The 24,279-nt window shown below is 39.7% G+C and overlaps 1 protein-coding gene across 2 annotated transcripts in view; it reads left to right on the plus strand.

Moving 5' to 3' along the window:
- Positions 1-24,279, plus strand: part of PACRG (parkin coregulated) — an 819,947-nt gene that overhangs the window by 785,377 nt on the left and 10,291 nt on the right. The window contains exon 1 of one of the 2 annotated variants that reach the window (XR_014225050.1): positions 6,275-6,465. The exons of the other annotated variant lie outside the window; for it this stretch is intronic. The gene's annotated coding sequence lies outside the window, so the exon portion shown is untranslated. Of the gene's footprint in view, positions 1-6,274; positions 6,466-24,279 lie in introns of those variants that run through there. 2 annotated transcript variants of the gene reach the window in all.

A 24,279-nucleotide genomic window follows, 5' to 3' on the forward strand; every position in this document is an offset into this window, starting at 1 on the left:
ACCAGCAGTGGAAAAGCAAACCGGGCCAAGCAGGGCCGAGTAGAGCCGAGCCGGTACTTGCAGTGGAAAAGTGCCATATGTCTCCCCAACAGAAAAAGAAAACCCGACACATTTTTTAACTTAGCAATAAATCAAATATATATTGATAAATGTTAAATAAAAATAAATAAATAAAAGACTGCAAGGAAGACACAGCAGCTAAACAGATACTACAGCTTTTGCTGACACACACAAAATGTGGTCCTAAAAAGGACTGCTTAGACCAGAGCTTGAGTAGATTAGATTAGACTAATCTACTCAAGCTCTGGTCTTTGCCACTTAAAGTCCCACCCCTAGGGGACCCTTTCTGCTTTAACTCGTACACAGGGATGTAGGCAAATTCCAGGGTAACCACCCTAAACGAATTCTGATTCTAAAAAGGACTGCTAAGTCTCTGAACTGTGAACATTCGGGGGATGTACACAAGTATTTGTAGCCCACCAAACCACAGACATTTAGCACAACCCATCCTTTTTAGGGAGGGGACTGGCACATAACAAAACCCACATTATTGACCCTTCTAAGCCAGCTGATCTAAGTCAAAAGGACATGTAGTGCACTATAGCCACAAAGAATTTGGCCCAGTGAAATTCACAATACATTTTCTTGGGCCACAAACTTTGAACAGGATTTACTTCGAACCATTGGTAGCAGTAAACCATTGCCTCATCTCTACTCACATGTGCAAGCTTGTTTTTTTGTATCTCTAAACTGCCCCTGGAACATGAAATAGTGATTTAGTCTGATAACTGTAGACATTTTTTAGCGCTCATTTTTCAGACACATTAACCACTTAAGCCCCGGAAGATTTTACCCCCATTCCGACCAGGGGGTATTTTGCGATTCGGCACTGCGTGAATTTAACGCACAATTGCGCGGTCGTGCGACGCTGTACCTAAACGAATTTGACGTCCTTTTTTTCCCACAAACAGAGCTTTCTTTTGGTGGTATTTGATCACCTGTGCGATTTTTTGATCACGCGCTATAAACAAAAAAAGAGCGTCAATTTTGCAAAAATAGCAATATTTTTCACATTTTTTTATATGAAATTCCCCCCCAAAAAAATGTAAAAATCAAAATTTTTAAAAATTTTCGGCCAATTTGTTTTATGCTACCTATGTTTGGTAAAAAAAATCGCAAAAAGCGTATTTTGATTGGTTTGCGCAAAAGTTATCGCGTTTACTAACAAAGGGAAAGATTTTTGTCATTTTTGTTGTTTTTTTTTTAACGCGTAATGGCGGCGATCTGCGATTTTTTTTGCGGTACTGCGACATTGCGGCGGACAGATCAGACCCTTGACTGACATTTTTGACACTTTTGGGGTTACCAGTGACATTTCTACAGTAATCAGTGCTATACATATGCACTGTTACTGTAAAAATACACTGGTAGTGAAGGGGTTAACTTTATTTGGAAGGGAGGGGCTGTGTGTGTCCCTAGGGGCGTGGTTTCTACTGTGATTGGCTGTGGCTCTAGCTGTAAGGACACTGATCAACGGATCTACATACCAGATCCGTTTTATCAGTGTCTTTGCAGCGAGGAGAATGACAGGCAGTTTGTTTACACAAGCTGCCTGACATTCTCCCTCTCCCCCGCCGATCGCCGAGTGACCGGCGGACATCGGGTCCGCTGGTCACACGCGCGGGGGGGTCCGTGACCACGCGGGAGCGGGAGCGCGCCCCCGGGGGCGCGCGCTCGCTCCCTAGACCCTCACAAGCAAGCAACGTAGCCCTACGTTAGTTTGCCTGTGAGGGGCTGACCGCCGACGTAGATAGTCGTGCGGCGGTCGGCAAGTGGTTAATATATGAAGCCATTTTATTTTACACTGGGGGAGGGGTGTGATGAAAAATAAATACAATTCTAATTAAACTGTTTATGACAACTCCCTTACTTCTTCCATACTGCTATGAAAGGGAGAATATGATAGTTTACCATGAGTATCGGGCACTGTTCTTCCTTCAGTTCCATTTTTACTTTATGCTTGCTATTTCTTACAATGCATTCTTTATATTTATATTCTTTGACATTCGCTGACAGTTGTAAATTTTGTCACAGAAAGTTCACAAATTAAATCATGTGACACAAAATGTCTCACTGATTTCTGTACTGGTTGCATATATTTAAATTTACAGTATTATAAATCAAAGCTGTATAGAATTAATTGTTTATTCTCCCTCTGTGTACTTGTGGTGTAACACAGAATTACCCAAGCAATGATTCATGGCAAATTGGAAGCTGTTCTATTGGACAAAGTGCCCAAATTTGGAACCCTTGGGTAACCCACTTCCTACCCACTGGTTTTGATTAAACCTTTCTACATCCATGAATTCTCCAGCTAACTTTTTTTACCCCGCCCTTGAGTCTGACACCACTCTTCTACCGTCCCCTAGGGGGCTCCTTTACATGCCTCCCCCTTTTTTCCTCTCCTCTTTCATCCCCTTAGCCCTTATCCTACCCCTTCTCTTACTCATTTCTCTTGCTCCTTTCTCCTCCTACGTGCTTGCCCCCTCGTCCCCCCCACTACTTTTTTGTGTCTATCCTTTTTAATCTACCCCCGCAGCCCCTACCCTTGCTTGAGCTCCTAGCTAGGCATCCCCCCTTAGTACACCTCAATGCCCTTCCCAACCTGCAGTCTCCTAGTACTCTTGAGCTCCTTGGTATTGTTCCCCATTGGGGTGCCAAACATCTACCTCTGTTTATTACTCTGTTTATGAATGTTCATATGTTGTTTATGCCTAGAATTTCAGCCTACCTTTGTATAGCATTATGGAGAATTATCCTCCCCTTGATGTTTGCTATTTACCCTCTTTTGACCCAACATGGTCTTTTCCATGCCTTAGCTTTTGTTACATTGTACTCACTATACATGTGTACCTTTGTACTAAAATTTTTTTTGCTTTTAATAAAAATATTTGAACAAGAGAATGAATTGTTTATTCTAAATCCAAGAGGGGAAAGGACATTTCAGAGCTTTTAACGCATTTAGTCTGTTAGTATCTGCAATGTTCTATTCCCAATAATAATGGCCAATATTGCATATACTTGCTATTTGAAATGGACCAGGTTGGCACTATTGGTTTGCTGTGATATGCTTTACAGCCTGGTTTTCTACAGTATATACTGTATGTACATACTGTAGAATACACCTCAAAATGCAACATAAACTTGCAGGACAAAATCTGTGATTTGTCTACAGATGTTTTTAGTAAATCATTACTGAACTAAGTGCAGAACCCACAACAAACAACTAAAATTCAGCTTGTCCTAGTCCAGGCTTAAAGTGTGTGGGTTGCTCTGCTCTTGTATGTTCAGGTGTATTTCTACGTCACCTTGCCATGAGGTAAAAATTAAATTTGGGTACAAAATCACAATCTTGATGACAAAGTCATCTGTACCGAACCTTCCTATATACATTTATCACAATGGCAATGGGAAAAGTAGGGGTGTTTACTTTTGTTTTTAACCTGTATTAGAAAACTGTTATCTAGAATCTAGGTTGTTCCAATTTTATACACATTGACCAAAGTATCTGCAAGGTTTCTATGACAACATTGCAATAACAGAATGACAACATGATTGTCTATCCATAGCTGAACTCACATACTCTCTCTGTCATGCTCATGTATTCTGCATATTATCCACATATTGAATCACATAACCTGTACATAGAAGAAAACTGTCAGTGTAGTTATTGACTACATACATAATCAATACGGGCATGCTGTTGAACTGATGTTCAAACTGCACAGCTAGACATTCTTTGCAACAGATGGTAGGTTTCGCATGCATCAGCAAATGAACTAAGCTCCTTGTGGCACATTAAACTGTCACAAGTGGTGTGTGCCACATTATCTAGGCAGATAGACCTGTTTGGAGGGTATTGGACATACATTTTAAGACAATCCACAGTTCTGGGGAATGCATTAATTTTACAAAGGTAGTATTCAAACTTGTCCTAAAGAACATGGATGGTAAATTGGAGTGAATCTTAAAAATACAGTAGACTTTGGTTGGTATGCTAGGTGCAGTGAATGATCCCAATTCATCGTCTTTAAAGCATAACTCCACTTTTGTTGAGAAAAAAACACTCCCCTCTGGGTAATCTCTGTACATTACAAGAATTTTAACTAACTTGGTTGCAAATTCCTACCTTCTGTTATTCTGAAGAAATTACTGTTTGTTCCTCTGCGCTGAGTGGGTCAAATGGGAGTGGTTTCATAATTATCTATCAGCTGTGGCATCTGCAGGGCTCTAATGAGAAAAGCTGCTGGGCCTGCATCCCTTTAGAAGTGTTCCTATTGGGAGTATCGCCCCAAAAATAAGATTTTTGTTGCAGGGGATGCCAGAAATCCGACTTGTATCTCAGGCAGACTTCTGGGAAAATTGGTGAGCCAATCACACAAGCAGGAAATTATGTTTCTAGGGTGTGGTCAGTACACATTCTGTGTACAGAACAGCTCCAGGTAGCCATATTGCATTGCATTTTCAGAAAATTATAAAAGCTGCAGGTTGAAAAGGAAAGATCATTTTTAATAACATTCAATTACAATATGACCTGTGTCGCAATTGTATACGCTATATTGTTTTTTTCTGTATTTACTATTTTTTTTCCCCATGGAAGAGAAGTTACCCTTTACCACTTTAAGACTGGAAGGATTTGCCCCCTTAATGACCAGACCACTTTTTTAAACTTGGCACTGCGTGAATTAAACTGACAATTGCGCGGTCGTGAGACGCTGTACCCAAACTAAATTTACGTCCTTTTTTTCCCACAAATAGAGTTCCTTTGGTGGTATTTGATCACCTGTGCGATTTTTATTTTTTGCGCTATACACAAAAAATTTAAAAATGTAATTTTTTTTTACATTTTAGGCCAATTTGTTTTCTGCTACATATTTTTGGTAAAAAAAATTGCAATAAGCGTATTTTGATTGGTTTGCGCAGAAGTTATTGCGTCTACTAACTATGGGAAAGATTTATGTAATTTTTATTGTTTTTTTTTTTTACTAGTAATGGCGGCGATCTGCGATTTTATTGCGGGACTGCGACATTGCAGTGGACAGATCAGACCCCTGACTGACATTTTTGACGGGGACCAGTGACATTACGACAGTAATCAGTGCTAAAAATATACACTGTTACTGTAATAATGACACTTGCAGGGAAGGGGCTAACATTGTGGGTGATCAAGGGGTTAAATGTGAGCCTAGGGGAGTGATTCTAACTGTGGGGGGGCATGTCTTGTGGGATGACCATAGAGACCTGTGATCCTATATAGAAGGACCACAGGGCTTCTATGATCATTCCAGGGAGAAGAACGGTCAATTGGGTTTACAACAGCTGACCGTTCTCTCTCAGCAGGGAACGATAGCGGGTGTCAGGCAGCAATCGGAAGCCGTCTGCCCGCTGCATCAGCTTCCCCGCTAACGAAGCGGGGGCGGAAGCGCCCTAGCCTCCTGCTCGTGACCGCCGTACAGTTATGGCGATTTGCGCAAGAGCGGCTGCCTGCCACAGTAAATCTGCGGCAGGCTGTTGTAAAGAGGTTAAGCAGTAATAGCGTCGGTAGGCTTTTAATTACTTCTGATGAGTTTTATACTCTTATACAAGTCTATGGGAATGCAAAACAGTTTAAAACAAGTCAAAGTGAGATCAGAAGGAGGTCAACCACAAGTCAAACACACCTGTCAGTAAGTTCTGAATGATCTCAGAAGCATCTCAAACTGATGTCAAATTGATACCATCAACACAAGCCCAAATCTCCTTGACACAGGCCCTTACTCTTGTAATAGGATTATATACTTAGGGCATAAGCATTGCTCTTGATACTGGCTTATTACATAAAAACAGCTCATAGGCATAAGATGACAGTCATCCCGTTCAGGCATTTTCAAATAACATAATTTATCTGCAGTACTGCAAAAACAAATTTTACACAGACAGCTAATGGTTAACCATACCGAACCTTACTTGTCATACATGATTACATTTTTTTTATTGGATGATTAACATTTAAAATGAATATAATTTCCTGCCAGAATTACTGTATGGCTAAGCACTCTCAGTGTGTAATGTATTAGAGACTATATGGCCTTCTGCTGCACTATGTTAGCATTATCTTTGTTTCAATGAATACTTTAGTGTCGGTAAGCTATCATGTGTGGTTATCTTTCTCGGATATATTTAGTACATGACAAATCCAGACACCACACTTGGTTTTAGCAGCCCTCTAGAGTGAAACGGAAGGTCCAGCTCAAATACAGCAATCATTTACAATGATCACGCTACAATGTGATCCTCTTCAGCTGACAACTGGCATTTCCTCTTCTAGAGTGATTAGTACAATTAATGCTGGGTGCAGACATGGACCTCTCTGAGATCTATGCATGATCCGAGTGGAGCTGTAGAGGGAGTACAGTAAATGAGCAGGTGAGAGAGTTATCCAAACCAAACCTGGATATATTAACTTTTTTTTTTAGCTTTTATGGATCTATAAATAGATTTTTACATTTGTGTCCTCAGTGGTGATATCTCCTACATGAAAGATATTTTTCCATTTTCTTCTGATTACAGATGTAAACAGATTTGCTGCAGTCCTTTCTTTTAAAAAAAAGTTTCATAGAGGGATAGTATCCCTAAATATGTATCTTCTTTAGACTGTTTGCACATTTTTTTAAGAACCATTATTCAGCCTTACAGCTCATGTTATTACCTATTATAAGCCTATTTCAAGTGTTGTAAATAAGCGTAATGATCCAATTTTAGTAAACACAGGATGAGAACACTCATGCCAGACAGAAGTATCAGGAAGCAATGCCAAGCCAATGTGAAGCCTCATTATTGTTGTTACACAACCATGGCAAACATTTTCTAGCTTTCATAGTTCGAACTCAGGGAATTATATTTTGCTGAGTAATATATGAAGTGCTTGATACTTCATCATATGCTAATTGTGACAGTATAAACTGAAGGCAACATAGCTGTATGTGAAATGATTACTAATATTATTACTCTATTCATTTGCTCACATACTGTACATGGATCATCTTAAAAGGTTTGCAACAATGATGACAAATTACATGATCATTCATTCTTAGGCTAGCTATATATACTTTTATTATGTTTTTTTTATTTTAGCCAGGGGACACAATGAAAATAAATAAATAAACAGATAATAGTAATATCTCGGACAGATGAGGGTGTAGAATTGTCAACATCCCTTTATAACTAAATAAATGTATGAAGAGAACCTCCTCTTGGATTGGGATTTTAAAGGCAATAATTCATTGATTGAAACAACATCATTTATACTAAAAAAATATTCATTTATTGATTCATTATTCATTGTCAAAATGACATATGCATACACCATATTTAATAAGTGAAAACATAAAATCAAATCAAGTGTGGTTACTGGTAGTTGTGTTGATTTTTGCCCCGACCAGGATAAACCATGGAAAGGGGGTGATGGAAAATTGGACCAAATGATCCAAAGAAGGAGATTTTTGTGGATCGTTTGGTCCAATTTTCCATCACCCCCTTTCCATGGTTTATCCTGGTCGGGGCAAAAAGCAACACAACTACCTCAGTAACCACACTTGATTTGATTTTATGTTTTCACGTATTAAAGCGGTTGTAAACCCGAGAAAAAAAAAAAAAACTGCAAGACAAAGGCATAATGAGCTAGTATGCATCGCATACTAGCTCATTATGTATTACTTACCTTAGAACGAAGCCCCGACACGGACCCCCGGACACCGCTGCAGGCGCTGTCATGATTCCTCGGCATCTCTACCGAGTTCGGCGGGTCCGGCGCTGTGATTGGCCGGAGCCGCGATGACGTCACTCCCGCGCATGCGCACTGGAGGAATTTTCCGGCAAGCTCCCGGCAAGGAAAACTGAAGGTCCCCCCGGACCTTCAGAGCGCATGCGCCGCTCACGTGAGCGGCTGCATGCACTGCAAATATCTCCTAAACCGTGCTGGTTTAGGAGATATTAATTGTACCTACAGGTAAGCCTTATTATAGGCTTACCTGTAGTTAAAAGTGTCAAAAAGCGGGATACTACCGCTTTAAATATGGTGTATGTATATGTAATTTTTACAATGAATAATGAATCAATAAATTCATATTTTTTTATATAAATTATGTTGTTTCAATCAATGAATTATTGCCCTTAAAATCCCAATCCAAGAGGAGGTTCTCTTCATACATTAATTTAAATAAATAAACAGATCCCCCGTCCTCACATACAAGGTGGATGGAGGAAACCCCCCTTGTGGGACATTTTATTCTGGCAGTGGCTCCTGCTGCTTTTAGAAATTACTGCCTGCAGCCACAAATCGACAAAAGTTCTCCTTTGACAGAAGCTGATCAAACAATTGACTTCTGTCGACCAGAGATGGCCACACACTGCTTTATTCATTTGCAGACCGCCTTATAGCAGTTTTTCTGCTACAAGGTGGCCCTGTTGCGCAGGATCACGTATATATATATATATATATATATATATATATATGTAATCCTGCACTTCTGGGCATTGGGCTCGAGTGCGCGCTGCTGACGGATCACTCCGACTGTGATTCTAATAGCGGGAGCTAATCAGTGGAATCCACGGACCCATGCGCGCTGGCGCCCACTGATGTAAGCAAGGCACATCGCTGTCCTTTCAGTAAGGAAGGGATTGATCCTGTGTTCCTGAAAAGCAGGGACTCAGATCTATGCCTTCCCCTAGTAAAAGCACCGCCTACACTACAGTAAAACACAGGCTAGGCACACAGTTAACCCTTTGATCACCCCAGATGTTAACCCCTCCCCAGCCAGTGTCATTAGTACATTGACAGTGCATATTTTTAGCACTGATCACTGAATTAGTGTCACCGGTCCTCAAAAAAATGTCAGCTAATGTCTAATTTGTCCACTGCAATACCGCAGTCCCGCAATTAGTCACTGACGCCACCATTACTAGTAAAAAATCAATAAAAAAATCCATAAATGTATCCCACAGTTTATAGATGCTATAACTTTTGCACAAACCAATCAATATACCCTTATTGGGATTGTTTTGTTTTTTTTACTAAAAATATGTAGCAGAATACATATTGGTATAAATTGATGACGAAACTTGATTTTTTTAAATTTTTTGGATATGTTTTATAGCAGAAAGTAAAAAAAATATATTTTTTTACAACTTGTCAATATTTTTTTGTTTATAGTGCAAAAAATAATAAATGCAGAGGTGATCAAAAACCACAAAAGGAAAGCTGTTTGTGGGTAAAAAAGGGCAAAAGTTGTATTTTTTTCATGACCACGCTATTGTCAGTTAAGGTAACGCAGTGCCATATAGCAAAAAAAATGGCCTGGTCAGGAAGTGGGGTAAATCTTCTGGAACTGAAGTAGTTAAAGGATAAGTTCACCTTTCCTAATATGTTACATGTTACACCCATATTTAGAGTGTAACATGTTACGAACTAACCGGCCCCTGTACCTCCTTGAATCTGACAATTAGCGGGGATCTCCCCCCCCCCCCCTGCTAGTTGTCACAATTTAAAAAAAGTGGCCGCCTGGCTGCATGACTCATTCACAGTTTCCCGTGAATGGACAATTACAAGACCCAGCAGCTTTTGCGAGTGTCAGCTTGTAGTTTTCATTGAACTACCACAGCACTGTGGAGCACCATGGTAATTCTCTCTTCCTGTCAGATTGTATCTGCTTGCTCATAGATACACTAGATCTGCTGGAGACCTGCATAGTATCATTTTCAGGTGTTTTTTCTGGCTTTTTTCAAGCATTTTTTGCAGGTGTTTGGAGGCAGATGTGAACAGGGGCCATTGAAATAAATAGGAATTTGCTTGTTGGGCGTTTTGAGACTTCAGAGATGAGTGTTTTACGAGCTGAAATACGCTCAGGTGTGAACAGGGCCTAAAGAGAACCCAACAGAGCATTGAAAGTGTTGCAAAGCATTGCAATATCTTTTTTATATTGAAAATCACAGGAAAGGGTTACCACCCTTGGTTGCCCTACTGAAGAGGTTATTTCCCTCACTTCCTGTCCTGATCCCATTTTTAGTACATTATGGAAAGGCTAGAGCCACTAACAGCTTTTTATTGCTGTCCATGTTGGAGATTTGTTTCTCTCCTCCTGTCTATAAAACAACTTCTGGGACACTGGGACTATAAAAGGGGGAAGATTTCAAAATTGATGCCTCCTACAGCAATAACAGAGGGCCTAACCCTTCCCCACTGCCTACAAGACACAAAGACATTTTGACTGAAGTTAAATTTTAAGAATGTGCTTTTTGGTAGATATCACTAAAGTTGATTCAATCTCAGAAAAGCCCTAATTGTTACTTAAATTATTCTTCAAAATGTGCACTGCAAGTTACAGAAAAAAGGCTTTTTAAAGACAACTCAAAATAAAGATATAATGAAAAATAATAGAAACATTTACAATTAGAAGATACTTTCAGTGAAAACCACATTTAAAATCCTGATCCAGAGGCCAACGTTTAAGGCAGATCTGAGCAAGGATCACCCTCTGTTATCACCTCTCTATTGGTCATTAACATGATGTGGGATGTCACTGACCAATGAGAAGTCTTTTGAGGGGCAATGTTTACAGGAATGTCAAGATTAGCATATTGTTGCCCAATTGCCTATATTTCTCTATTTTCTGATTATATCAGCATTTTTAAGGGTTTCTCTGAAGATAGCCCCTGCTTAGTGTAGGTTCACACTGAAGCCGATTTAAAATCAAACCTGCATTTTCAGTCTGACTTCAGGGGCGATTTCACAGGCATCTGTGTGGGTTCCTGCCCAGATGTCTATTGAAATCGCCCGCCAAACTCGCCAAAAGTAGTGCAGAAACTACTTTTGGGAATCAGTGCGGAGCCGCAAAGTTGGTCGGCGTCGCACCGTTTAAGACGGTGCCATTTCCATCAATTGGCTCCAATTTGACATGCAATTTGACATGTATATCGCATGTCAAAATGGACCAATGTAAACGTGGGCTTATTAATTTTTTTTCCTATTTTAAGCGCCAGTTCACACTGCCGTTTGTGGGCAGCACTCTATTCTGGCTCCGGTGAGCTGGCACAGCACATCACACAGCTCCTTTTTTTTTTGTATGAACTTTATTTGAAGTGTATAAAAGTGACAATTCATGTCATTGTACAGCAGCGCAGTGTATCGTGCTGCTGTATAGTGACATGCGACCCTGTCCAGTTCACTGTGATATAATGCAGCATGTCTACATTTTATCGCAACTCACTGCACCGCACCTTCAGGGCGCATTGTAGTTTTGAATCGGACATAATTATTGTGTCCTAGTGGTGACCTGGGTTCTCCTGGTTTGGTAAAACGCAGTATATCTCAATGGGGCCTAAAGCACATCTCTATTTCCATTTGATGCTATAATTCCTGTTTGGTTCTAAAGAAAAGTGTAGGTAAGCACTTTAAATAATGTGGCCTATTAAATAGCCAGTGCTGGATGCTTGTTATTAACCAAAAATCATTGTATTGCATCTCTACATGTACAATTGAAAGCTTGTTAGATTGGTGAAAACAGGCTATTACATATCCAAGATCTGTCTGCAGTGCCTATTGAAGTAACCTTCTAAAGAGCTGTGCGAAGGCACTAACTACCTCATCGGTACCTCAACTGAAGGCACCGAGGTTCTGTTTTTTTTTTTTTAAATAAATGCTACAGTTTTTTACTATTACATGGTTTTTCAGAAAAGTGACTAAGAATGAAACCCAAATTTAATGTGAAAGGGCTGTCGGAATGAAAATATAACTTTAGTTTTGTAGATCATGCCCATACGAGAAAACCCTGTACAACTTTAGGCATAAACCTTTATGCACAGGTATTCTTTCAGGCATAATAAGAAGATAGTAGATCAACTATGACTAAAATGAATGTATACAGTATATATACTTGAGTTCCTGTAATATATACTCATCCAGTATAGTGAAGCGCAACACTTTACAATCAAAAAAATAAACAAATGAGCCAAAATGCTTTTAACATATATAACTCAGTAAAAGTCCAATTGTGCATCCACTGAATAAAAAGTCCAACACCCAGTGCTCTGTATACACAATGTCTTCCGACTTCTTGAGACAAAAGCTTTTCCACCACCTTTTTCAATGCCTGCTCAGTGCTCACCTCACAGTAAGTTATATAACCCTCATCTAATTAATCCTCCAACCCCCCCAACCCTTTGTTTGTTTATCTCTCTCTCTCTCTCTCTCTCTCTCTCTCTCTCTCTCTCTCTCTCTCTCTCTCTCTCTCTCTCTCTCTCTCTCTCTCTCTCTATATATATATATATATATATATATATATATATATATATATATATGTGTGTATGTATATATATATATATATATATATATGTGTATGTATATATATATGTATGTATATATATATATATATATATATATATGTATATATATATATATATATATGCATATATATATTTATTTATATGCTTATATATATTTATATATATATATACATCTCTCTCTCTCTCTCTCTCTCTCTCTCTATATATATATATATATATATATATATATATACAGTGCCTTGCGAAAGTATGCGGCCCCCTTGAACTTTGCAACCTTTTGCCACATTTCAGGCTTCAAACATAAAGATATAAAACTAATTTTTTGTGAAGAATAAACAACAAGTGGGACACAATCATGAAGTGGAACAAAATTTATTGGATATTTCAAACTTTGTTGACAAATAAAAAACTGAAAAATTGGGCATGCAAAATTATTCAGCCCCTTTACTTTCAGTGCAGCAAACTCTCTCCAGAAGTTCAGTGAGGATCTCCGAATGATCCAATGTTGACCTAAATGACTAATGATGATAAATAGAATCCACCTGTGTGTAATCAAGTCTCCGTATAAATGCACCTGCACTGTGATAGTCTCAGAGGTCCGTTTAAAGCGCAGAGAGCATCATGAAGAACAAGGAACACACCAGGCAGGTCCGAGATACTGTTGTGGAGAAGTTTAAAGCCGGATTTGGATACAAAAAGATTTCCCAAGCTTTAAACATCCCAAGGAGCACTGTGCAAGCGATAATATTGAAATGGAAGGAGCATCAGACCACTGCAAATCTACGAAGACCTGGCCGTCCCTCTAAACTTTCAGCTCATACAAGGAGAAGACTGATCAGAGATGCAGCCAAGAGGCCCATGATCACTCTGGATGAACTGCAGAGATCTACAGCTGAGGTGGGAGACTCTGTCCATAGGACAACAATCAGTCGTATACTGCACAAATCTGGCCTTTATGGAAGAGTGGCAAGAAGAAAGCCATTTCTTAAAGACATCTATAAAAAGTGTTGTTTAAAGTTTGCCACAAGCCACCTGGGAGACACACCAAACATGTGGAAGAAGGTGCTCTGGTCAGATGAAACCAAAATTGAACTTTTTGGCAACAATGCAAAACGTTATGTTTGGTGTAGAAGCAACACAGCTCATCACCCTGAACACACCATCCCCACTGTCAAACATGGTGGTGGCAGCATCATGGTTTGGGCCTGCTTTTCTTCAGCAGGGACAGGGAAGATGGTTAAAATTGATGGGGAGATGGATAGAGCCAAATACAGGACCATTCTGGAAGAAAACCTGATGGACTCTGCAAAAGACCTGAGACTGGGACGGAGATTTGTCTTCCAACAAGACAATGATCCAAAACATAAAGCAAAATCTACAATGGAATGGTTCACAAATAAACATATCCAGGTGTTAGAATGGCCAAGTCAAAGTCCAGACCTGAATCCAATCGAGAATCTGTGGAAAGAATTGAAAACTGCTGTTCACAAACGCTCTCCATCCAACCTCACTGAGCTTGCGCTGTTTTGCAAGGAGGAATGGGCAAAAATTTCAGTCTCTCGACGTGCAAAACTGATAGAGACATACCCCAAGTGACTTACAGCTGTAATCGCAGCAAAAGGTGGCGCTACAAAGTATTAACTTAAGGGGGCTGAATAATTTTGCACGCCCAATTTTTCAGTTTTTTATTTGTTAAAAAAGTTTGAAATATCCAATAAATTTCGTTCCACTTCATGATTGTGTCCCACTTGTTTTTGATTCTTCACAAAAAAATACAGTTTTATATCTTTATGTTTGAAGCCTGAAATGTGGCAAAAGGTCGCAAAGTTCAAGGGGGGCGAATACTTTCGCAAGGCACTGTATATATATATATATATATATATATATATATATATATATATATATATATATATATGTTTTATTTTTCTTTATTCTGGCCATCAGCTTTATCAGTATGGTCTAATTACATTTAACTCTGCATGTCAAAATGCCAAATCATGATTCTTGGGAACACAGTTTATCTGTCAGCTATATTTAGCCATGTGAGCATAATAGCCATGTTATGTGGTATGGATGATAGCAAAATGACAAGTAACTCCATGGACACTTGTCTTTATTTTTATAAAAGACAAACATGCCTCAGAGTGAGAGTATGCTTATTTTTTTATTAAATGTAATGACACATGTAGTTGGGAAGACAGTGAGCATCAGAGGTCAGAGTTAAGGTTATAGAGATATCTTTGAAACAAGGCTCAGATTGCAGCTGTCTGCACTATACCTGGCTCCTAGATAAATAGCGGACTTATGTTTCCAGGGCTGCCAGTACTTTAACCTTCACAAGCACAAGTGTTCAGTCTGGGGGTCTGTGTATTCACAACGCTCATCTCTGGGGATTTGCTCAATCCATCAGCCATTTCTCTACTTTCATCTGTGGTTTTGAAAGCATTCCTTCAGCATGCGACTTCATGTTCCTATTAAGTATTCTGACTGGAGAAGTGACCCTTCTCTTTCAGTTAACAACTAAGAGGAAAAAAGAATTAACAAATATTGGACCTTTAGCAAGTGTGTTTAGCTAACTGTGATTTGGGACAGGCATAACACCAAGGCACTGTTTAGCATGCATGAGAGTGAAATATTTAAACGTTAGCTATATGTTGATTTAACAACTAACCAAACATCCGTTATCACGTTTCTCCCAAAAAAAAAAAAAAAAAGGGATTGAAGAAGAAAATGGATATTTTGAACAATTTTTTATTATCAATTCATAATAAGATTTGACATACCTTCTCATTACAGATACTTTACTTTTAAATAGATATACATCTTTTCCTCTCCAACCCTGCTCAAAGGCTCCTTTTTTCAGTTTTACATGTCACCTTGCCCTTGTAAGTCTGTAAATGGATTTGATTAGTCTATAGACCTATTTTTCCTCACTGTGCCTACTCACTCTCATGGTCATTGTACGTAATATGCCGTTTCTGTGGTATATTGAAAAATGATTTTCCTATACTCATATACCTCTCTTAACCACTTGCCCTTCTGAAGATTTACCCCCCCCCTACATGACCAGGCCATTTTTTGCGATACGGCACTTTAAAGCGGAGTTCCAGCCTAACCGCACACTCACCTGTCCCATGGTCCAGCGATGCGCCGTCTTCTCCCTCTCTGCTCTGCGGCGCCGGCATCACTGATGTGGGCACCCGGCTGTGACAGTTTGCGGCTTCACAGCCGGGTACGCACTGCGCATGCGCGAGTTGCGCTATGCATCGTGATTGGCCAGCAATCTTCTGGGACCTCTGACATGTCCCAGAAGATTGCAGGGAGGGAGGGAGAGAGAAGAACTTCCGCTCAGGGCGCCGCGGCGCTCCGAGCAGAAGTGGGAGCGGGTACCTGTCAAAACTAGGTACCCGATCCCCCCCCCCCCCCAAAAAAAATGACATGCCAAATGTGGCATGTCAGGGGGTTAGGACTATTTAAAGCGGAAGTTCCACTTTTGGGTGAAATTCCGCTTTAACTAACAATTGCGTGGTCGTGCGATGCTATACCCAAATAAAATGTATGTCCTTTTTTTCCCACAGTTTTCTTTTGGTCATATTTAATTTTTTGCACTATAAACAAAAAAAAGACCTATAATTTGGTAAAAAAAAAAAAAGTCAATATTTTTTACTTGCTGCTATAAAACACATCCAATAAAAAAAATTTAAAAAAATCAAATTTCTTTATCAATTTAGGCCAATATGTATTCTTCTACAATTTTTTGTTAAAAAAAAAATCCTGATAAGTGTATATTGATTGGTTTGGGCAAAAGTTATAGCGTCTACAAACTATGCCATTACTTTTTACTAGTAATGGCGGCAATTAGTGACTTATAGCAGGACTGTGATATTACAGTGGACAAATCCGACACTAACTGACAGTTTCTGGGGACCAGTGACACTAGTACAGTAATCAGTGCTAAAAAATATTCATAATGACACTGGCTGGGAAGGGGTTAACATCAGGGGCAATCAAAGGGTTAACTGTGTGCTGGTGTTTTCTTACTTTGGGGGAGGTGCTTGTACTAGGAAAAGGCATTGATGGGTCCCCCTGCTTTGCAGAGACACAAGATCCATGCCTTCTGTACTGACAGAACTGCGATCTGCCTATGTAAACAAGGCAGATCGCTGTTCTCCCTCTGTAACAAACGATCGGCGGGTGCTATTGGACATCGAACGTACCCGCTAATCAGCTCCCGCTGTGTATAATCACATAGGGAGTGGTCAGCCAGGGGCATGGGACCCAGACCCGGAAGTGTCAGATCACATACTAGGTATGTGATCTGGCCCAGAGCAGCCGCCCTGCCACAGTATATCTACGGTGGGCGTTCCGCAAGTGGTTAATCAAGATGACAACATTGGAAGAAAACTGAGAACTCACAATTCTTGTGACCACCCTAAAACAGATATTTGACCTATAATTTAAATTTTTAGGGCATGTATACAGTACATGATGATCACCAGAAGAGTATGTGGGTTTATTTGCAAATCACGATCCCCTACAGGAGGGAACTCCAGCTTATACAAGCACATGTACTAAAACTACTACTTTGAAATATAAATGTTATACACAGTTTCTATTGCTACAACTATCACTTTGTAATGTACAGTATATGTTTCATACAGTAGGTACTGCTAAAACTACAGCTTTGTCATGTATATGTTACACACTGTAGCTACCTAAAACGTCCACTTTATATTGTATATGTTGCACTCATCAGTAGTAGGGATGAGGTTCAGACTTGATGCCACCATGGTTTCATGCCACCATGGTTTCATGCACACTCTTCATACTTGCAGTCCTGGTGAATTGTTGAAGGAATTCACCAGACTAACGTTTTTGTAAACGTAATGCACTACCCAGCCTTTGAATTTAGATCATCTAACATAGAAAGGCTAAAACAAGGGCTTTTGAATAAGCCAGACACGTCAATATAAAAGGATGAAGTCACAGTAGCCAAATTGACAATGTGCTTTAGCTGTTATAGGGAAAGCATAGGGAGTGCTGCTGACAAACTACATAGGGAGAGATTAGTGTAGGGCTTATAGGAACTGGCAGGTCTGTTGAAGTAGACGTAAAACTTCAATGAATGTCATGTACAATAAGTAGCAAAATGCTTTGTATCTTGTAGAATTTGGGGTTGGGGGAGGGAAGAGATTTTACCCTTTTTCATTGTTTTTTACATCCTAATGTAGCTGCTGACCTTCAGTCTCTTTACAGCTTTCCCCTGTACTTATGCTCTGTTTGATATATTGCAACTTTCTAGTCCTTGATGTGTTGGCTGCATTCATTTTTAAAGTTTTTGCTTTATTTTTACCTATTTTTCCTACAAATTACACACTTCCTGTCCTAGGTTGACAACATTACTCTTCCACTATAGAAGGACTCACTTTCTGGAATTCATAAAGACTGGCACAGGCAGATTTTTGTAAAAGTGTCTCTTATGCATTTTAAAAGTGGTAATAATGCGCCAAATTCATATACCTGTCTACAAACTGTATTGTCTCATGCTGCACCACTTTTAGAATAAACGAGACACTTTCGCAAAATTTGTCTGAGCCAGTTTTCTCTCTCTGTATTCCAAAAAAGAGTTACTCCGAATTGGCTCACGTTTTACAGTACATTTGGCGTGTTCAGTTTGACACAATGTAAAAGTGCCACATTTTAGAACCATCTGAAATTGGTAAAGCCTGGGAGTGATCCGATGCTGCCGTTAGCTGGGTAAGGGGACGAGTGAGCCAAGATGGCCGGCACTGTCTCTATGCCCTTGGAGGACTGGAGCGACATCTGACGTCACGTCTGGTTCCCGGGCCATAGTAAATAATGTTTTTTTTTAAAGGTAAATTCGATTTTTGGGGTCTTTTGAACCCCAGATGTCATCCTTATTTCTATTACAAGGGATGTTTACATTCCTTGTAATAGGAATAGAAGTGATAAAAAATAAAAATACAGGGACAGTATAAAAATAAAAAGTAAAAGAGGTAAGAACCCCATACATCCGCGCTTGTGCGCAGAAGTGTACTCATATGTATGTTGTGCAAGCATATGTAAATGGTTTTTTAACCACACATATAGGAGGTATCACCATTAATGTTAGAGCAAAAGCAATGATTCTAGTGCAATACCTTCTCTGTAACTCTAAATAGGTAACCTTTCAAAATATTCAAAGTATTGAAGGTCACACAGGTTACTTCTGTGGATTGGTAGGTTACCCAGGTGTCGGTCTGGGACCCCCCTCAGCTAGACCCAGGAGGGTGTCTCCGAATGTTTCGCAACCTTTTCGGTGCTCAGAGGCCTCAGCCTGGTCTTGAGATTAGCGTGCTTCAAGTCCCCTTGGGAGTGGGGTGGATAGGGGCGTGATATCATCCACTAACCCGATAACTGCAAATGTACTGGTTATTGATGCGGGGGATTGGGTCAGGTTTGTTCACAGTTTATACCCTCTTACCCCTATTTCCATTTATTTTGCGCACCTTGAACTTTCTCCAATGATACATGTCATGCCTTCTGATTATGTTTCATCGTTGGCTTATGTGTATGTTACCTGACCAGCCTGCTCATGTTGGCTTTTGCTTGTTTTCTATTTCATCAATGTTATAACCTGTTATTGGGATTCGATACCTGTTTCGATAAAATAAAAACTTTTGAAATGAAAAATATTCAAAGTGTTGCCTATGGAGATTTTTATGCAGATTTCTGGAGATTTCTGGAGATTTTATGGAGATTTTTAAGTACCATAGGTTGTTGCCATTCTACAAGCATGCGCAATTTTAAAGCATGACATGTTAGGTATCTATTTACTCATTGTAACATCATCTATAACATCATCAATATACAACAATTTTTTTTTTTTTTTTTTTGGGGGGGGGTTTAATACATTAAAGTTTATTTTTTCCCCAAAAAATTGCGTTATAAAGACCGCTGTGCAAATACTGTGTGACATAAAATAGTGCAACAATTGCCATTTTAATCTCTAGGGTCTCTGCTATAAAAAAGATACAATGTTTGGGGATTCTAAGTAATTTTTTAGCAAAAAATACTGTTTTAAATTTTTAAAGAAAAGGTTCCAGAAGAGCTTGGTCTTCAAGTAGTTAAAAAACAATGATTGGGCTCCAGAAACTGGCTTTTATGTGTTTGCCAGAATCACCCATATGCACATTTTGAATAGCTAGTTCTTGGTTCTGCTATTCCATTTTTGGTACAGCTGTTTACAAATGCTATTAAATTTGAATGACAGCGGTACTATATTTGTGATTTCTCTTGAATTATTAGAAAAAAAACAGCTCAGTTTGTTTTACAAATTACAAAGAAAAGTAACTTATTATGAAGTTTTTTTTCTACTTTAACCACTTAAGCCCCAGAAGATTTTACCCCCTTCCTGACCAGAGGGTATTTTGCGATTCGGCACTGCATGAATTTAACGGACAATTGCGCGGTCGTGCAACGCTGTACCTAAACTAATTTGACGTCCTTTTTTTCCCACAAACAGAGCTTTCTTTTGGTGGTATTTGATCACCTGTGCGATTTTTTGATCATGCGCTATAAACAAAAAAAGAGCGTCAATTTTGCAAAAATAACACTATTTTTCAAATTTTTTTTATATGAAATTCCCCCCCAAGAAAAATATAAAAATCAAAATTTTTTAACATTTTCGGCCAATTTGTTTTATGCTACTTATGTTTGGTAAAAAAAATCACAAAAAGCGTATTTTGATTGGTTTGCGCAAAAGTTATCGCGTTTACTAACAAAGGGAAAGATTTTTGTCATTTTTGTTGTTTTTTTTTAACGCATAATGGCGGCGATCTGTGATTTTTTTTGCGGTACTGCGACATTGCGGCGGACAGATCGGACCCTTGACTGACATTTTTGACACTTTTGGGGTTACCAGTGACATTACTGCAGTAATCAGTGCTATACATATGCACTGTTACTGCAAAATTACACTGGTAGTGAAGGGGTTAACTTTATTTGAGAGGGAGGGGCTGTGTGTGTCCCTAGGGGCGTGATTCTTACTGTGATTGGCTGTCTGTTGAGCTGTAGAAACAGTGATCAACGGTTCTACATAGTAGAACCGTGTGATCACAGTTTCTACACATGGGAGAATGACAGGCGGCTTGTTTACACAAGCCGCCTGACTTTCTCCCTCTGCAGCGGCGATCGCAGAGTGACCGGCGGACACACTCGCGGGGGGGTCCGTGACCACGCGGGAGCGGGAGCGCGCCTCCGGCGGCGCGCGCTCGCTCCCTAGACCCTCACAGGCTAGTGACGTAGACCTACGTCACTTTGCCTGTGAGGGGCTGACTGCCGACGTAGATAGTTGTGCGGCAGTCAGCAAGTGGTTAAATTTAAATTAAAATTATTTCAAAGAGCACACATATTGCTGAGCTTATTTGTAGTGGCTTCAGTAGAGCCTGCACATGTAACATTATTCAGCCCCACTTTGTATCATTATTGATCTTTCTTAGCTGCACAAGCAATTTTGAAAGTTTTACGTTATTATTACAGCAATAAAATTGCTCACCAACTCAGAAATATCAATGCCCTTTTTTTACAATGATTTAATATATCACCTGCTGTTATTTGTCAAGGCGAAAAAAAAAAACAATTGCTTTGTTTTCATATTAGTACTTCAATAAAAAAAATGTGAAGTAGGCAAGGATTTTGTTTGATCCGGGCTAGTATTTCCAGGGAATGGAAAACAGTGATAACAGCTGTCATACTGGCTTGATTTCAATGTATTTGTTTCAGCAGCAAATCACAAGTGTATTTGTACTTGACTTGCATCATTCGTAAAACTTCTCCATGTGTTCCATCGTCACTGTGACATCTGACAGGGGTTTTCAGAAATGTTACTGCAAATAGCATTGTATCTTGCAGTAGTTGTATAGGGACATGACACAGTCATTTCAAACTAGTGTTAGTTTACCTTTTACCTAACCTTTATGCTTTTCTGTTTCCATGTATTAGACTAAACTAGACTGCACTAGAGCAGAGATAGATTAAAGGAACCTACAATATTTCCGTACAATGTTTTTACTCCAGTATAACGCTTAATATATTATTTAGATGCCATATCTGCTTTTGTATTTGCATAAAATTATCATGTGCGGAGGAGGATATGTTGCTTCTCTAGCTCACATAATACAAGATGTCAGCTGTAGCCACTAATAGAAAAACCTGATTAAATTATGGAGGAACACACCAAAGTTTCAAGTGCAATTGTCCTCCAAATGAAATACCATTTCTTATTACTGGCACAAATTGACAATAAGCTCTTTGTAAGTATGTTATAAAACTAATATTAATGAGTGCACCATTTGTCTGTAGCCTCTATTTAAAAAAAAAAATGGCCCATTTGCTGTGACTATTGTCAGTGTTACATTTCAGAGTGATCGAAAGCAGGGATGACACATCTTCAATGCTTAAAGTAATATTAAGGGCAAAATAAAAAATACATAAAAAAGAGTAAACACTTAAGTGTTCTATGCAATGATTTTGCACAAATGTTGATTTCCTCTTCTTCTTGCAGTTCCAACCAGTGCTGTAGGTTTCCCCCTATTTTGGGGGCCTCCTGTAGCAAGCCAGGTGCTAAGGAGGCACCCGTGCATGCATGCTCCCACTGGGTCCCATGTTGAGCTGTGCCCATAGACACACAACACCAGCCTTACTGGTGTTGTGTGCCTATAGATGCACAACACCAATAAGGCTGACCATACATTATACAGTTTTCTGTACAATTTTCTTGAAATTTAGCTTCAAGTATGTAGGATAAAGGCCTGCCTAATTGGATTCAAGTGTCGTTTAGCTTTGACCTCATATTATGTGGTTTGTTGTAAATCTAACAGAAAATTGTACAAGAAAATTGAACATGTATGGCCAGCCCTAATCACGTCCCAGCTCCTTCCTCACAGAAGTTGACTGACCCCGCTCCCTCCTCACAGAAGTTGACTGACCCCGCTCCCTCCTCACAGAAGTTGACTGACCCCGCTCCCTCCTCACAGAAGTTGACTGACCCGCTCCCTCCTCACAGAAGTTGACTGACCCCGCTCCCTCCTCACAGAAGTTGACTGACCCGCTCCCTCCTCACAGAAGTTGACTGACCCGCTCCCTCCTCACAGAAGTTGACTGACCCGCTCCCTCCTCACAGAAGTTGACTGACAACAGCAGAAGCCTATGGCTTTCTCCTGTGAAACCAGGAAGCAAGGGAAGAGATGCTGGCGCAGGAGACAGTACTGGAGAGAAGCCAGGTAAGTATTTAGGGATGGGGACGGGGGGTTGAACAGGTAGTGATGCGTTTTTTCTAAAGTGGAACTAATATCTCAAATAACAAAACTGAGAGAAGGCTCACTCTTTATTGCAGAAGAGACATGCAAAGACTCTTGTGCAATAAAATAGGCCTACCTACCTGCACACAGTCTTCTTTAGAAAGTAGAATGAGCTGCACATCCAAGACCATTGTATTTCTAAATTGTCAAAAAGGAGGCATGAGGGAATACACAAATATACAGCCCACCACACTGCAATCCACAGTAATTTAGCACAACAAAGTACAATATAGTGCTTTAACCACTTGCCGACTGCCTAACGACGATTTACATCGGCAGTCAGCCCCACACAGGCAAAGTGACGTAGTACTACGCCTGTCATTCTCCCCTGTGTAACAGCACAGATCATACGGTCCTGCTATGTAGGACCGTAGATCTCTGCTGTTACATCACAAGCCACATCCAATCACAGTAAGAATCACGCCCCTAGGGACACATTTAACCCCTCCTTCTCAAATAAAGTTAACCCCTTCCCTGCCAGTGTCATTTTTACAGTAACAGTGCATATGTATAGCACTGATAACTGTAGTAATGTCACTGGTACCCCCGAAAGTGTCAAAAATGTCAGTCAAGGGTCCGATCTGTCCGCCGCAATGTCGCAGTCCCGCAAAAAAAATCGCAGATCGCCGCCATTACTCGTTAAAAAAAAAACAATAAAAATGACAAAAATCTTTCCCTTAGTTAGTAAACGCAATAACTTTTGCGCAAACTAATCAAAATAAGCTTTTTGCATTTTTTTTTACCAAACATATGTAGCAGAAAACAAATTGGCCTAAAATGTTAAAAAATTTTGATTTTTACATTTTTTGGGGGGTAATTTCATTTAAAAAAATGTGAAAAATATTGTTACTTTTGCAAAATTGTCGCTCTTTTTTTGTTTATAGTGCATGATCAAAAAATCGCACATGTGATCAAATACCACCAAAAGAAAACTCTGTTTGTGGGAAAAAAGGAAGTCAAATTAATTTGGGTACAGCATTGCACGACCACACAATTGTCCGTTAAAGTCACGCAGTGCCGAATCGCAAATAGGCCCTGGTCAGGAAGGGGGTAAAATCTTCCGGGGCTTAAGTGGTTAACCTTCCCATAGTGTAACTAACCTTCCCTAAACAGACTGTCAGTTCTCCTTTAGCTACTCCAACACACACTGACAAATGGCTTCTGGAAACCCACCCTTTCATAGTGAGGGTCTGTCACACAACAAAACCCTGACTATTACCATCCTACCCCAGTGACCACAGTTAAAAGGTTAGGCAGGCATTATGGGTTCATTAAAATTTGGCCTGGTGAACTTCACTCTAAATTCTCCAGTATCGTAAACCTCAAACCCCACCATGAATCTGAACCTTATCCCTAGCAAACACATGTGACACAGTAGCACTTCTATAGGGATTCAATACCCAGAATGCAGAGCATTTGCAAAGATCTGGTAGGGTACTCACTAAATTCATATGTGTGGAAATCACAGAAGGCATTACTTGGAAGGTATGTCGAACACTCTGAGGAAAAAAAAAAACAGGTTATACAGGAGGCAAGTCCT

This window comes from Pelophylax lessonae, assembly GCF_965119305.1.
Source record: "Pelophylax lessonae genome assembly, chromosome: 3".
In the NCBI taxonomy this organism is placed as follows: domain Eukaryota; kingdom Metazoa; phylum Chordata; class Amphibia; order Anura; family Ranidae; genus Pelophylax; species Pelophylax lessonae.